Here is a 14185-nt window from a genome sequence, read left to right as displayed (position 1 = left end):
TGCTTTCAAGGATATAGCAGGGAAGGGAGATAGAGTGAGGTAGTTTTAAATAGGTGGTCAGGCAAGAGTGCACTTGCTGGGGAGTAACAGGAGAGGTAACCAGACCAGATCTTGTGAGGCCTTGACATCATAGAGAGGAATTTGTCTTTCACCCTGAATAGTATGGGAAGCCATAGGCATATTTTGAACTGGATCTGATTTCCATTAGAGCCAAATTTTTTATTTTTTCCAAAATGATTTCAAGGGAGGGACTTCCCTGGTGGTCCAGTGGTTAAGAATCCATCTTGCAATGCAGGGGATGCCGGTTCGATCCCTGGTTGGGGAACTAAGATCCCACATGCCACAGGACACCTAAGCCCGCGTGCCACAACTACTGAGCCCGCACACCACAACTAGAGAACCCGTGTACTGCAGCTACAGAGCTCATGAGCTCTGGAGCCCATGCACCACAACTAGAGAGAAGCCCACACACTGCAAGGAAGAGGCTGTGCATCGCAACAAAAGATCCCGCGTGCTGCAACTAAGACCTGATGCAGCCAAAAAATAAAATAAAATTTTTTAAAAATGATTTTAAGGGTCGTTACATTTACTGCGCACTTTATTTCTATTATTATTACATTGTAATATATCATGAAACAATGATACAACTCACCATAATGCAGAATCAGTGGGAGCCCTGAGCTCGTTTTCCTGCAACTAGATGGTCCCATCTGGGGGTGACGGGAAACAGTGACTCCGAAGTGTGTTGCTTATGTCCAGTCTACTCCGTAAGGTGCAGCTTCATCGTCACTTGCCACTCACTGATGGAGTTTTGATATGAGTCTGCAAGCAGTTGATTTATTATGGTCTCTGTGCAGTCAAACCCCTCTGCTATTGATAATCTATATTTTCAGCTGCTCCCCAGCGCTAGCATCACCACCTCAGCTCCACCTCAGAACACTAGGCATTAGATTCTCATAAGGAGCGCGCAACCTCGATCCCTCGCATGCGCAGTTCACAGTAGGGTTCGATCCCCTCTGAGAATGTAAGGCCACCGCTGATCTGGCAGGAGGCGGAGCTCAGGCGGTAATGTGAGCCATGGGGAGCGGCTGTAAACACAGATGAAGCTTCGCTCACCGCTCACCGCTCACCTCCTGCTCTGCGGCCTGGTTCCTAACAGGCCACGGACTGGTATCGGTCCGTGGCCCGGGGGTTGGGGACCTCTGTCTTAGATAGTGCCTGCTTTGCAAAGGGCAAAAGAGTAGGAAATAAGTTTCTTCCAGGAACCTCTATCTCAGTTTATCAGTTCTAACTTCATAGGAGATGGTTTTGGTCTTCAAAAGACCAAATGATGTTGGGGGCAAAGGGGTGGAGGCCCTGATAAGTAGTGGGCGAGGCCAAGAATGCTAAACAGCCTTCAATGCCCTGCCCATCCTCAACTCCAGCCTTATCGTGGTGGCTCTGGTTCATGCCCACCAAGGTCTGCATTCTAGCCAATGGGAAGAAGAATAGGGAGAAAACTTCCAAGTGTGGTTCCTGAACCACACTTGGAATCCACAAGGATTCCAAGGGGGAATCCTTGAGACCCTTTATAATACCTACAAGGATTCCATTATGGAATATATATATATTCCATTATAATACCTACATTATTTGCCCTTTCTGTTCTCATTCTCTTATGAGCATAAAGTGAAGTTTTCCAAAGGCTAAGTGACAGGTGATATTGCAACAGATTAAATGCAGAAGAAACCCTTGGTGGGGGTAGGGGTGAGGGTGCACCTGGGCTATAAGCAGACACTCTTCAGACACCAGCAGTGATGGCTTAAGTGCACTTTATTGGTTTTCTTTCAGAATCCTTCTACAAAGAGTAAAGTTAAAAACCAAGTCCCTGGCAAGAGGGTGAGAACCCTTCCTCTTTCCCGAGAGCCATCCCCCCTCCCCATGTTCCCCAGCTGTGTCACTGCTGCAGTTCGTGGGTGTGGGGCACTTGCTACTTTCATCCCCCACCAAGCTCCAAAGGGAAAAGACCTACCACCTGGCAACCCCTGCCCCTCAGCCCCATCCCCCCACACGTTGATCCTGGTTACAGGAGGCAGTGGTAAGAACTGTTGGGGTCCAGGAGGAGTTCTGAACCCCAGAAGGCCATGGTCAGGGCACAGTCCATGAAGAACACTTCCTCCTCTGGCTCGGTGCCCCCTAGGAACGCTGTTTTGCCCACCACCTGAGAGTAGAAAAAGAAATCAGTGAAAACCCCTCAGCTTCGCCCCCAGTTGTACGTGGTACAGGGGAATCAAGGCTGACACATAAGGTTAGGCAGGTTGTACGTAGCACAAAGGTACCACATCTAAGCAGGCACCATTAATGTCATAGACATCATACATAGGTTTTACATTTATCACAGACATTTATTATAAACCATGGCCAGCAGCCTCCCCGACCCCTTATCCCTGCTGTTACCACCTCACTCACAGAGGCCAGCTGCATACTCCCGGGCCAGGGAGAATCAGAAGTCAGGGCCTTATCTGGGAGCTGGTGCAGGTAAATGCAGTCCGACTTGAAGGGGCAGCGGCCATTCCCCCGCATGAAGAACCGGCATCGAATCTGGCTATGAGAGGGCAGAAGGATAGAAGACCATCACCTTCAAGCCCAGTTGCGCCAGGAACAAGGGGCACTCAAGGCCGACATGTAATGTTGGGTAGGTTATACACAGCACAAAAGCACCACCACATCTATCCTGGCACCTCTAGGGTCACATAGACAAGTGTAGATGTTATATTTATTACAATTATTTCCCAGCAGATGGCAGTAAAGTGTCTTAAGTGGTACCTTTCTCTTAATTCCCACAAAGTCTGTTTGGGGCAGCAGTGGCCCTGGGAATCTCCTTTCCTTCTCTGAACTAAGTTTCAGTAATACCACCAAAGGAGGAGGGAGAGCAGTTAACCCTACAATGTGTCTCTGTAACCAGGTTAGAACAATGCCCTCTTCTGAGGGGTGGTCTTATGATTTGGTAACTGCTAGCTAATGAAATTAAGAAGTTTCCCACTTCTGAGATTTCAAATTTCATTCTGTGAAAGGTCAGATACAGGAAGGGTTTGTGGGCAACTTGTGATCTGCTTAAGTAGGAACAGCTTTTTCTTGCACAGAAAGATGGACGAGAGGGAGAAAAAGATAAAGCGCATATTTATAGCCTTTTTCCTTTTTCCTGCATCATCACCTCTCTGCTTGACTCCAACACAGTTGAGTCTTTCCCACTTCCTGCAGTCCCAGTGTGAATGGAGGATCCCGCTGACCACCAAGCTGGAAGCCTGGGAATCCCTCTAAAATGACTGTCCCTCTTCCTCTTCCTACCATTTGACCAAACCTAGCATCAGGAACCCCTCCATCCAGATAGCATCCAAAACCACCTCACTCAACCTGACCAGATTCTCCATCAGTCTCCCTCACTCAGCTCTCACGTGATAGTACCAGTCCTGTGGCCGTCCATCTGGAAACATTAATCATCTTACAATTTCCTTTCAACCTCATGGTCAATTGGCTACCCAGGTATGGCCCTTCTTCCTCTCAAGTCAATATCCTCCCCATGGTTCCTTCTAGTCCCTGCTAGGAGTCACAATGTCTGGGTTCAAACCCACTTCCTTACTTAAGCCCCATAGACCTTGCCTCACTTTCTCCTTCTACAGCGTGGTAACAGTAAGAGTCTCTACTTCCATGGTGGCTTGTGGGATCTTAGTTCCCCGACCAGGGATAGAACCTGGGGCCCCGTCAGTGAGCGTGCCAAGTCCTAACCACTGGACTGCCGAGGAATTCCTATACTTTCTTGCTTTAAAAAAAAATCAGAAATAAAAGCCAAGCAGGGCTTCCCATCATGCTGAGAGAACCAGAGTTTCCCTGTGTGGATCCTGAGCCAGGCTAGAAGAGAAACTTGGCCTTGACTGTCTCAGTCACTCACTATTATTCACTGGGCTTTCTGAAATAGTGGAAATAGCTCACACCCTCACCTGCTGTCTTGGTCACTCTGCACTTCCAGGATTTGGGGGATGCCATGCTGGGAACCACGGCTGAGAGGGACTGCTTCCCCTCTTTCCTAACCTGAGTCATGCTCCCCCTGCCAGACTCACCTGGTCCGAGCCTTGAAGTTCCTGATGAGTTGTTCCTTCTTAGGTCCCTTGCTCACCCAGAATTTGCAGGGGATGATGTAGCTGGAAGGGACACGGCACTGGGGACAGGCCCTGCGAGGTGGGATGGGGTGGGAGGTGGGAAAGGAGTAGTCACAAGCCCATCGGCCTGTCTCTGAGCCCACCCCTCTGTGGGACCTTTCCCTCCCTCCCTGCTGGCCCCTGCATGACACTGACTTGATGACACCCAGCGGGAAGTCCCCTCGGCTCTTCCGCCAGGTACGCAGGCAGCCCAGGCAGTGGGGGTGGCTGCAGTTGGGCAGGATGCCAAAAATCCGCTTGGCCTCTGGCTTGTCCCACACCTTGTCCATGCAGATGCCACACACGATGTCCCGACTGTCCTGCACCCTCTGTAGCCACAGGCAGGGTCAGAGCCCATCCCCCCTTCAGCCCCCCCCCTGCCCCCCCCCCACACACTGTCACCCCAAATACGGCCCCAGGGAACACAGAGCCCTCCTCCAGCAGGTATGGGCATCCCAGAGGTCCAGCATGGCATCCTCTTCCCCTCCCCTTCCACTACCTGCTGCACCTCCAGGTCCAGGCTTTGAAGTGGGGCCAGGAGCTCCTGGACAGGGTCTGACATAGGCTGAGGCTTTGGGAAGTAGCTGTGATCACCATCAGCAGCTGTTGGGGAAAACTGGATCCATTCATTCATTTACTCATTCATGTGGTATCTCCTAAGCGTCTGCTGCATGCAAGGCCCTGAGGGTGTGTAAAGTTCTGTCCACCAGTAGTTCAGAGTCTAGTCAGAAATATGTCTCTAACACAACTGTTTAGACCTGTGCTACTCAATACGATAGCCACCTGCCACATGTGGCTATCAAGCACCTGGAATGGAGCTAGTCTGAATTCAGATGTGTCATAAGTGTAAAATACACATGAGATTTTGAAGCTGAATACCAAAAAGTCTCTAAAATGTTTCATTATTAACTTTTTATATTAATTACATATTGAAATGATATTGATATGTAATTTTTGATATATTGGGTTAAATATTAAAATTAATTTCACCTGTTTCTTTTTCCTTTTTTTAAAATGAGGCTGCTAGAAAAATTTTAATTACATGCGTGAATTGTAAAATGGTGCGACCACTTTGGAAAAGAGTTTGGTGGTTCCTCAAAATATTAAACGTAGGGTTAACATATGATCCAGTAACTCCACTCCTAGGTATATACCCAAGAGAGATGAAAATATACGTCCGCACAAAAATTTGTACATAAGTGCTCATAGCAACATTATTCATAATAGTCAAAAAGCAAAAACAACCCAAGTATCCATCAACTGGTGAAAGAATAAAACAAAATGTGGTATATATCCATACACTGGGATATTATTTGGCCATAAAAGGAAATGAAGTACTTCTATATGCTGCAACATGAATAAATCTAGAAAATATTATACTAAATAAAAGAAGCCAGACACAAAAAGGCCATATATTGTATGATTCCATTTATATGAAATGTCCAGAAGAGGCAAATCCATAGAGCCAGAAAATAGATTAGTGTTTACCAATGGCTGGGAGGGGTTGTGGATGGAGAGTGATTGCTAATGGGCTTCTTTTTGGGGTAATGAAAACCTTCTAGAATTAAATAGTGCTACAAATAAGAACCTACTGTATAGCACAGGGAACTCTACTCAGTACTCTGTAACAACCTACATGGGAAAAGAATCTAAAAGAGCATGGATATATGTATATGTATAACTGATTCACTTTGCTGTACAACAGAAACTAACACAACATTGCAAATCAACTCTACTCCAATAAAAATTAATTAAAAAAAACAGTGCTAATGTTTGTACAACTCTGAATATACTGTATTACATTGAATCGTACACTTTAAGTTGGTGAATTTTTTGGTTGTGAATTATATCTCAGTAAAGCTGACACAAAAAATTCCATATGTTATATGGAATCTAAAAAAAAAAAAAAAGATTCTGAAGAACCTAGGGGCAGGACAGGAATGAAGACGCAGACATAGAGAATGGACTTGAGGACACGGGGAGGGGGAAGGGTAAGCTGGGACAAAGTGAGAGAGTGGCATGGACATATATACACTACCAAATGTAAAACAGATAGCTAGTGGGAAGCAGCCACATAGCACAGGGAGATCAGCTCTGTGCTTTGTGTCCACCTAGAGCGGTGGGATAGGGAGGGTGGGAGGGAGACGCAAGAGGGAGGAGGTATGGGGATATATGTCTATGTACAGCTGATTTACTTTGTTATACAGCAGAAACTAACACACCATTGTAAAGCGATTATACTCCAATAAAGATGTTAAGGAAAAAAATTCCATATGTAACATATTTCTGTTGGACAGCACTGAATTACAGCAATAATTTAAAAAATAACTACTAATATTTAGTGTTTACTCTGTGCCAGGTACTGTGCTATGCACATCACATGTACGAACTCATCAAGACCCTGTGAGTAGGTGCTATTATCAGTGCCCTTTAGCAGATGAGGCAGTTGAGACTCAGAGAGGTTAAGTGACTTGTTCAAGGTCACACAGTTCCTAAGTGGTGGAGCCAGCATTTGAAACTAGGTGGTTTGACTCCACAGGCACCATGGTATTCTGCTTCTAGAACACAGAGAGCAACAGAGCCAGAGGAAATTTTCCCTCTGGCTGGGAATGTTGAGGAGGGAGGGGGCAGAAGGAAATATAAACCTTGCTCAGAGACAGAGCAGGGACCCTGGTCTCAGATCTCACTTGTGCCCACCTGCAGTACCCCTGATGACTCACATGCTAGGGACAGGGACTTCCAGGAGCTGCCACCAATGTCCTCAGCCTTGCTGAACAACTCCTCCAGGCCAGGCTCCATGCCCTGGTAGGCCCCGGCCCAACCCCATCCGGCAGTCACAGAGGGCAGGTAGGAGGGCTCGGAGCCCCTGCGGGTCAGTCCCTGCAGGGGCCCTGACAGGGTGATGTGTGGCTCCGAATGGCGGCGGCCCCACTCAAGGTGGTGGGGAGGCTGCAGATGGCAGGGAGGCTGCAGGTGCCGGTAGCTGTCGTGAGGAAGAGAAGGGTAAGGAGAAAGGGATAGCTCCTCCACGGCTCAGAGCTAGCTCAGCCTAGTACTTGGAGCTGAGGGCAGAGGGGCTCTGGGAAGATGCATGGTCCATGAAGAATGATTCCTCCCTCCCGAGTCTCCCAGCCCGCTCCCCACTTGAGGAGAAGAGGCACTTACCTGCATCCATCTCCGTGGAAGCAGAAGCCTCGCTGGAAATATCTGCAGACCTGGGATGCCTTCTGGTCCTGAGCGAAGCAGCGGTTGGACCCCCAGTGACAGGCCCCTCGGTCAAAGTTCCTAAGAGATCATCTGAATCATGCCCAGCCCCATTTTAGTTCCTGCCTTTGTCATCCTTCTAGAAAGAGGCTGTGTGACATGAAGACTCAGGCTCCAGGCTTGGTCCTGTGTTCAAATCCTGACTCCGCTTGATAAGCCTGGGTGGTAATTCAATTTCCCTAAAGCTTGGTTTCCTCCCCCTTAAACATGAGGGTAACAATGCCTCCTGTTACCTCAGGGCTGTCGTGAAGGTTTTTTTTAGATTTCGCACAATGCACATAGCAGGTGCTCAGTAAATTATAGTGATTCCTATTACTTTCTCCAAGCACAGAGTCTGGTGGGCTCTGGATTCAGAATTCTGGGTTCAGATTCCAGAACCAGGGCCTGCTCTATGGGCACAGACCTGTGTAGTCACGCAGGGGCCCCACGCTTGCTTCAATGTTCTGCCATTGCTGTCTTGAAATTATTAAAATTTTGAACAAGGGACGCTGATTTTCTTTTTGTGCTGGGTCCCACAAATTATATAGCCAGTTCTGCATGGTACCACTACTTCTTGGTTGTATGAGCTTGGACAAACTTTCCATGCCTCAGTTTCTTCATTTGTAAGTTATCAGTACTTAATTTAGGGGATGATGTAAAACGTAAATGAGATATTGTATGTAAAGTATAGTTATCCCTTGGTATCCGTGCGAGGTTGGTTCCAGAACCTCCATGGACACCAAAATCCGTGGATGCTTGAGTCCCTTATATAAAATGGCATAGGGACTTCCCTGGTGGTCCAGTGTTTTTAAGACACCGTGCTTCCACTGCAGGGGGCACAGATTCAATCTCTGGTCAGAGAACTAAGATCCCGAATGCCACGTGGCCCAGCCAAGAAATAGAAAAAATAAAAATAAATAAATAAAAAATTTAAAAAAGGGGCTTCCCTGGTGGCACAGTGGTTGAGAGTCCGCCTCAACCTCAACCGGGTTCGTGCCCCAGTCTGGGAAGATCCCACATGCCATGGAGCGGCTAGTCCCATGAGCCATGGCCGCTGAGCCTGTGCGTCCGGAGCCTGTGCTTCGCAACGAGAGAGGCCACAACAGTGAGAGGCCCGCGTACCGCAAATTAAATAAAAATAAAATGGCATAGTATTTGCATATAACCTATGCATATGCTCCTGTATACTTTAAATTATCTCTAGATCACTTATACCACCTAATACAATGTAAATACTATGTAAATATTTGCTGGTACACAGCAAATTCAAGTTTTGCTTTTTGGAAATTTCTGGGATTTTTTTCCCAAATATTTCGATCTGCAGTTGGTTTAATCCACGGATATGGAACTTACAGATACACATGGCCAGCTATACCTGGCACATAGCAAGCCCTCAATAAATATTAGCTGTTCTTATCCCTCTGCTGTCATCATTATAATCATCATCGTCACCACTACTACAAGGACATTTGAGGGTCAGCCTGTGAGGTGAGAAGGGTGGGAGGAGGTCAAGTTGGGCCAACATTTATTGAGAATCTACTATGTGTCCAGGTCTGATCCAGGGCTCTGGGGACCTCTGCTCTTGTGTGCTTCCCTGCCAGGAGTGGGAATAAGCCCACATGTGAAGTGGCCAGGGCAGCAGGGACGGGGACAGAGGCCAGACTCTTGTCCCAAGAGAACACAGACTGCCAGCTGATGTTGGAGGTCTGCCATAGAGTGGCCCCCACCATTCTCCAGAGAATTTCCAAGAGAGGCCCTGGCAGAGAAGCAGGTGGAGGAAGGGCAGGATGGGTGACAGACACCCAGTCTTGTTGGTGAAGGTACCAGATCGTCAGGCACGTGGTCCTTATTACAATGACTATTATTATATTATTACATAACATAATACTTATAATAACTGTAGTTGTTATTATGTTATTTTTATGGAAGCTGTTGTGAGGGCCAGGAAGGTAATATAAGATCATTAAACGGTAACTTTTGATTTTAATTCAGACCACTACGTCATTTTTGGTTTAATTCAGAAGAAATTCAAAGAATTGAGTGCCCCTGATATAACAAATAACCTTTCATTTCCATTTGCTTATTTATGTGAACAAGATTTCTCAGTGCTTCCATTCATAAATATTAATTCCTTGGTGGCGCAGTGGCTGAGAGTCCGCCTGCTGATGCAGGGGACACGGGTTCTTGCCCCAGTCCGGGAAGATCCCACATGCCGCGGAGCGGCTGGGCCTGTGAGCCATGGCCGCTGGGCCTGTGCGTCCAGAGCCTGTGCTCCGCGATGGGAGAGGCCACAACAGTGACAGGCCCGTGTACCGCAAAAAAAAAAAAAAAAAAAAAAAAAGAAATAGAAATTGATGTTGATAACACAACATTGTAAATCAGTTATACCCCAATAAAAATTTTTAAAAATAAAATTGAATAACAGACAACCCTCGCCCCCCAAAAAGAGGAACTGATGTTGAATCCTGTCTTATTCTAGCAATAAGTAATGTTTATCCACGGATACATGAGCTTTTTTTGGTGGGGGGGGAGCAACAATCTCATCTAAATTTTGTAGTGAAAATTTTGTTATTTAGTAATTAACTGTTAAAGTGTGTAGGGAGTTCCCTGGCAATCTAGTGTTTGGGACTCAGCACTTTCACTGCCAGGGCCTGGGTTCGATCCCTGGTGAAGGAAATAAGATCCTGCAAGCCTATGGCATGGCCAAAAAAAAAAAAAAACTGTGTAATTTATTTCTCTTGATCAGTTGAGTACTACTAATAACTAAATCTAGAAAAAAGTCATATTTCTGTTTCACAAATATTTTTGCTGCAGGAACAGATAATATCGTGATCAGTGAAAGACTTCTGAGAAGAAAAATATTTGTATTGGTAAAATTCTGTGGGAGAAGTAGAATAGGTATTCAAGGAGAAAAGGAGTTATGTAAAACTGTAAAGAGCCTGCTTTTATATACTTTTAAATGGATGACAGTATATGTTAAATCTCTCTGGTATTTAGATGCCACTGGATGCATGAAAAGAATAATGTACTTAATCAAATCCACCCTGCTCACCTGCCATTGCTGCTCAGCTGCCCACACAGCAAGTTCATTGGCAGGTCCCAAAGCAAACAGCCCGAAATACCTTCGACTGAAATTCTGCACAGAGCTACAGCCAGCCCCAGCCCAGTACCCCATGGTGACTTTCAATCATTCTCACTGCCTGGCTTGGAAAAATTGAGGGACTCCTGCAGGAAGATTGAGGGCAAATTCTTGTGAGCTTTGTGTTCAAAGCTGAGAGCTTTGAACACATCCCTCAAAATCTTGCCTGAAGTGCCAGTCTTGGAGAAGATTCAGAAATGGTAAAAAGCATTTGATTTAGTGATGTAACTACTCTAAAAACATCTTTTAAAAATCTCTTTTGGAATTAAAAAAGAATAATTGTATTATTTTAAAGTGGGACTATGTAGAATACATTAGAAATTTAACCTTTGCAACAATTTACGTTATGATGAATACCATTAGATAACTGGGAGTGTGGAGGGGACACATGTTTTTTCAAATTTCTTTTAGGTTTATAGAAGATGCCTGGCCTGGTATGTTTCTGCTCCCAATTATAACATGAGGCGTAGATAGGAAGAGGCTGCAGTGGGGGAGGGACCAGATCAGTGGTGACAGCCAAAGTTAGGGAGGATAGAAGGTGGATGGAGGTTGGGGTGAGGTGGAAATGACAGTCACTGGAGAAAGAGTGGGTGACCTGAGAGGAGGAGCCTCTCACCCCCTAGAGGAGGAGCCAGTGGCCCTCAAAGGAAGGGCTTGAAAGCCTCCTGTCTCCAGTCCCCAAAGCTTCGCTTTCCCTAAAGACCACCAATGAAGCTGACCTCCAGGACTGCCTAAGAGGCCACCATACTAGCTCCTTCACAAGCTGAGAGATCCAGCAACAGAGCTCTCCCAGCATGTCTAGAGGTGCTCTTAGACCATCAGACGAGCCATAGCAACAGGAGCTAGGGGATTTGTGATCAAATTAATTTGAGAAACTCCTCCTTCTATATTTTTTTAGTCATGTTGTATATTGCTTACCATACATGAACATATTAAATGCTCTGATAAGTCCTGCCCTCCACCCACACAGCCTTAACATACCAATAAAACACATTTTGTTTGGGGTACTGGCAAATTAGTTCATTTAATCCTCAAAACAAGCCTTAAAAGTCAGGAGTCATCTTTTGTTTTCAAAATCTGAGGCTCAGAGAGGTCAAGTAACTGGCCTGGGACTCGGAACACGAGTTAGGACTATAACCCAGGTGTCCTCACTCAGCACAATACTTCTCTAGTTAACCAAGATTGACTTGTCAGGGGTGAGGGCTGCTGGATTTGGGGAATTTCTTAAGCCAAATTCTGAGGCCAAGGGTTGGGGACAGAACAGCCAGAAGTCACCGGTAATCCAGGCCTGGGGAGGCAGCAAAAGCAGCTGGGTGGCTGGGAGGCCAGAGCAGTGGACCCCTGAGCAGTGATCAGGACTGGCCTGTTGGGTGAACACAGGGTGTGCAGAGGAGAAGAGCAGGGATGCGGAAGGTGGAACCTGCCAAGTGAGCCCCCTGACCAAGATTCTTAAAACTTGAGGGCCAAACTTAGTCTAGCATGCCACCTTCCTTCTTGAGCTTTGGGCAGGACCAGGAACAACTGAAAATCTCCTTTAGTAAATGTCCATCTTCTTTTTTTGCCTTCCTCTTGCTGCCAGATTGCCTTTCTTCCCAGCTTGGGAAAACCATTTCACACTGAGACCCTAAGGTCTACAATGATCCCTCCTTTACCCAAGATTCAGTTCTCTCTGGGGAACTCATCTCTTCCATCTGTTGGCAAAATGAATCTGTGCTAAGGTATGACTGCCTGATGGAAGGCCTAGTGAGCTAGCATACCCAAAAGAATGACTCTCTAATGGTGTAATGTTCAACCTGAAGTGTTTCCATTCACACACTTATGAACACCTGGCACCAGGCTACATACTGGGGCTACAAAGATAACCAGAGGACCAGATCCCACTGCAGGGAGCTGTATAGTATTTCTGGGCAGAGAAACATTTGTTGAGTGGAAGAGAAAAAAGGCAAATGGGGAATCTCTGCCCTAAATGGTCAGACCCTGAGCTAGCCCTGACTTATCCTCTGTCTGGCCTCAGTTTCCTCCTCTGAACCTTGAGGGGTGAGAGATAGTCTCCAGACACTTCCAGCGTTGGGTTGGGGGCTAGGAAGCCCCTTTTCCCACCTGATGCACCCCAAATTCTTAAAGACTGAGCTTTCAGTGGACAGACAGAACCCCAAAGAATTTTCTCCCACTTCCCCTGTGTTCTCCCAAAACCCAGGCCCCTACCTGTGTGGTCGCTGGGAGCGGGTCCTGCTCGCTCCACCTCGGCTGCTGCCATCCGGCTCCGCAGGGTCCATCCCAGCTGTGGCCCCTAATGAGAATCAGGCAGGGCTGCTCTGGTGCTCCTTTATCCCTCTCTCTCCGGGCAGGGCCAAAGGGAGGAGGGGCTGCGCAGGCAGGCCCACCTCTCCCCATGGCCCTCCGCCTGCAGGAGGAGGGATGGACGGTGAAGCAGGATGGCTGGAAGGCTAGGAGGCTGGGGGCTCCAAATGCCCTGTCCAGGCTACAGAATGTGGGTGGGGTGGGGCATGAAGGCCTTAAGGGATCCCTAGATGATTACTGGAGGAAACTGGGGGGATGGTTTAAGGACTTTAAGGGCCACCATAAGAGGTGGCCAGGAGGGGGCTTGTCTGAGGCTCTAATGAGGAAACTCCAGATTAGATGAGAGCATATAAGGCAGTCAGAGCCTCTCCTGGGCAGCATAAATGGCTGTTGGATTTGTAGCTTGCATCGTGGAGAACAATTGGACTGGGCCCATTGACGATGGGGAGTGAGGAGAAGGGGGGACTGTGAGCTCTAAGAGCCCTTCCTAACACCCCCTCAATTCGTATCTTAATCCTCCAAAGCCCATGTACTCTCCACTAGACTGCAGTGCCCCATGTGGGAGGTAAGTTGGGAAAGTTAAAAAGACGAAATAAGAGGAATTCACTTAAAAGTTAAAGGAGAGATTTTTAAATTGAATTTAATCAACTTCCTATATTTATCAGTAAATTGAGACACTAGTTTGGGAAACGAATTGTCTTGGACATCTTTGTTATTTCCTTAACTTTTGCTGGATCAAAATTATTTTTTATTTATTTTTAAAATTTATTTTATTTTTGGCTGTGCTGGGTCTTTGTTGCTGCACGCGGGCTGTCTCTAGTTGCAGTGAGCAGGGGCTACTCTTTGTTGCGGTGCATGGGCTTCTCATTGCGGTGGCTTCTCTTGTTGCAGAGCTTGGGCTCTAGGTGTGCGGGCTTCAGTAGTTGTGGCACAGGGGCTCAGCACTTGTGGCTCGCAGGCTCTGGAGCGCAGGCTCAGTAGTTGTGGCACATGGGGCTTAGTTGCTCTGCAGCACGTGGCATCTTCCCAGACCAGGGCTCGAACCTGTGTCCCCTGCATTGGCAGGTGGATTCTTAACCACTGCGCCACCAGGGAAGCCCTGGATCAAAATTATTTTAAAAAAATTTTTTATAGGTGCTGCCAATCAGCCCTCTGTGGTGGCTGTGCCAGATTATACTCCCACCAACAGTATGAGAGTGCCTGTGTCTGCACACCCTTGCCAACACAATATAATCAAACTTGTTAGTATTTGTTAATTTGTTATGTAAAACAACAGTATCTCATTGTAGTTTTATTTAATTTTTTTGGCTGTGGCATGTGAGATCTT

The sequence above is a fragment of the Neophocaena asiaeorientalis genome, unplaced genomic scaffold (assembly GCF_003031525.2).
Source record: "Neophocaena asiaeorientalis asiaeorientalis breed wild unplaced genomic scaffold, Neophocaena_asiaeorientalis_V1.1 scaffold46, whole genome shotgun sequence".
In the NCBI taxonomy this organism is placed as follows: domain Eukaryota; kingdom Metazoa; phylum Chordata; class Mammalia; order Artiodactyla; family Phocoenidae; genus Neophocaena; species Neophocaena asiaeorientalis.
Note: the sequence above shows the minus strand (reverse complement) of the source record.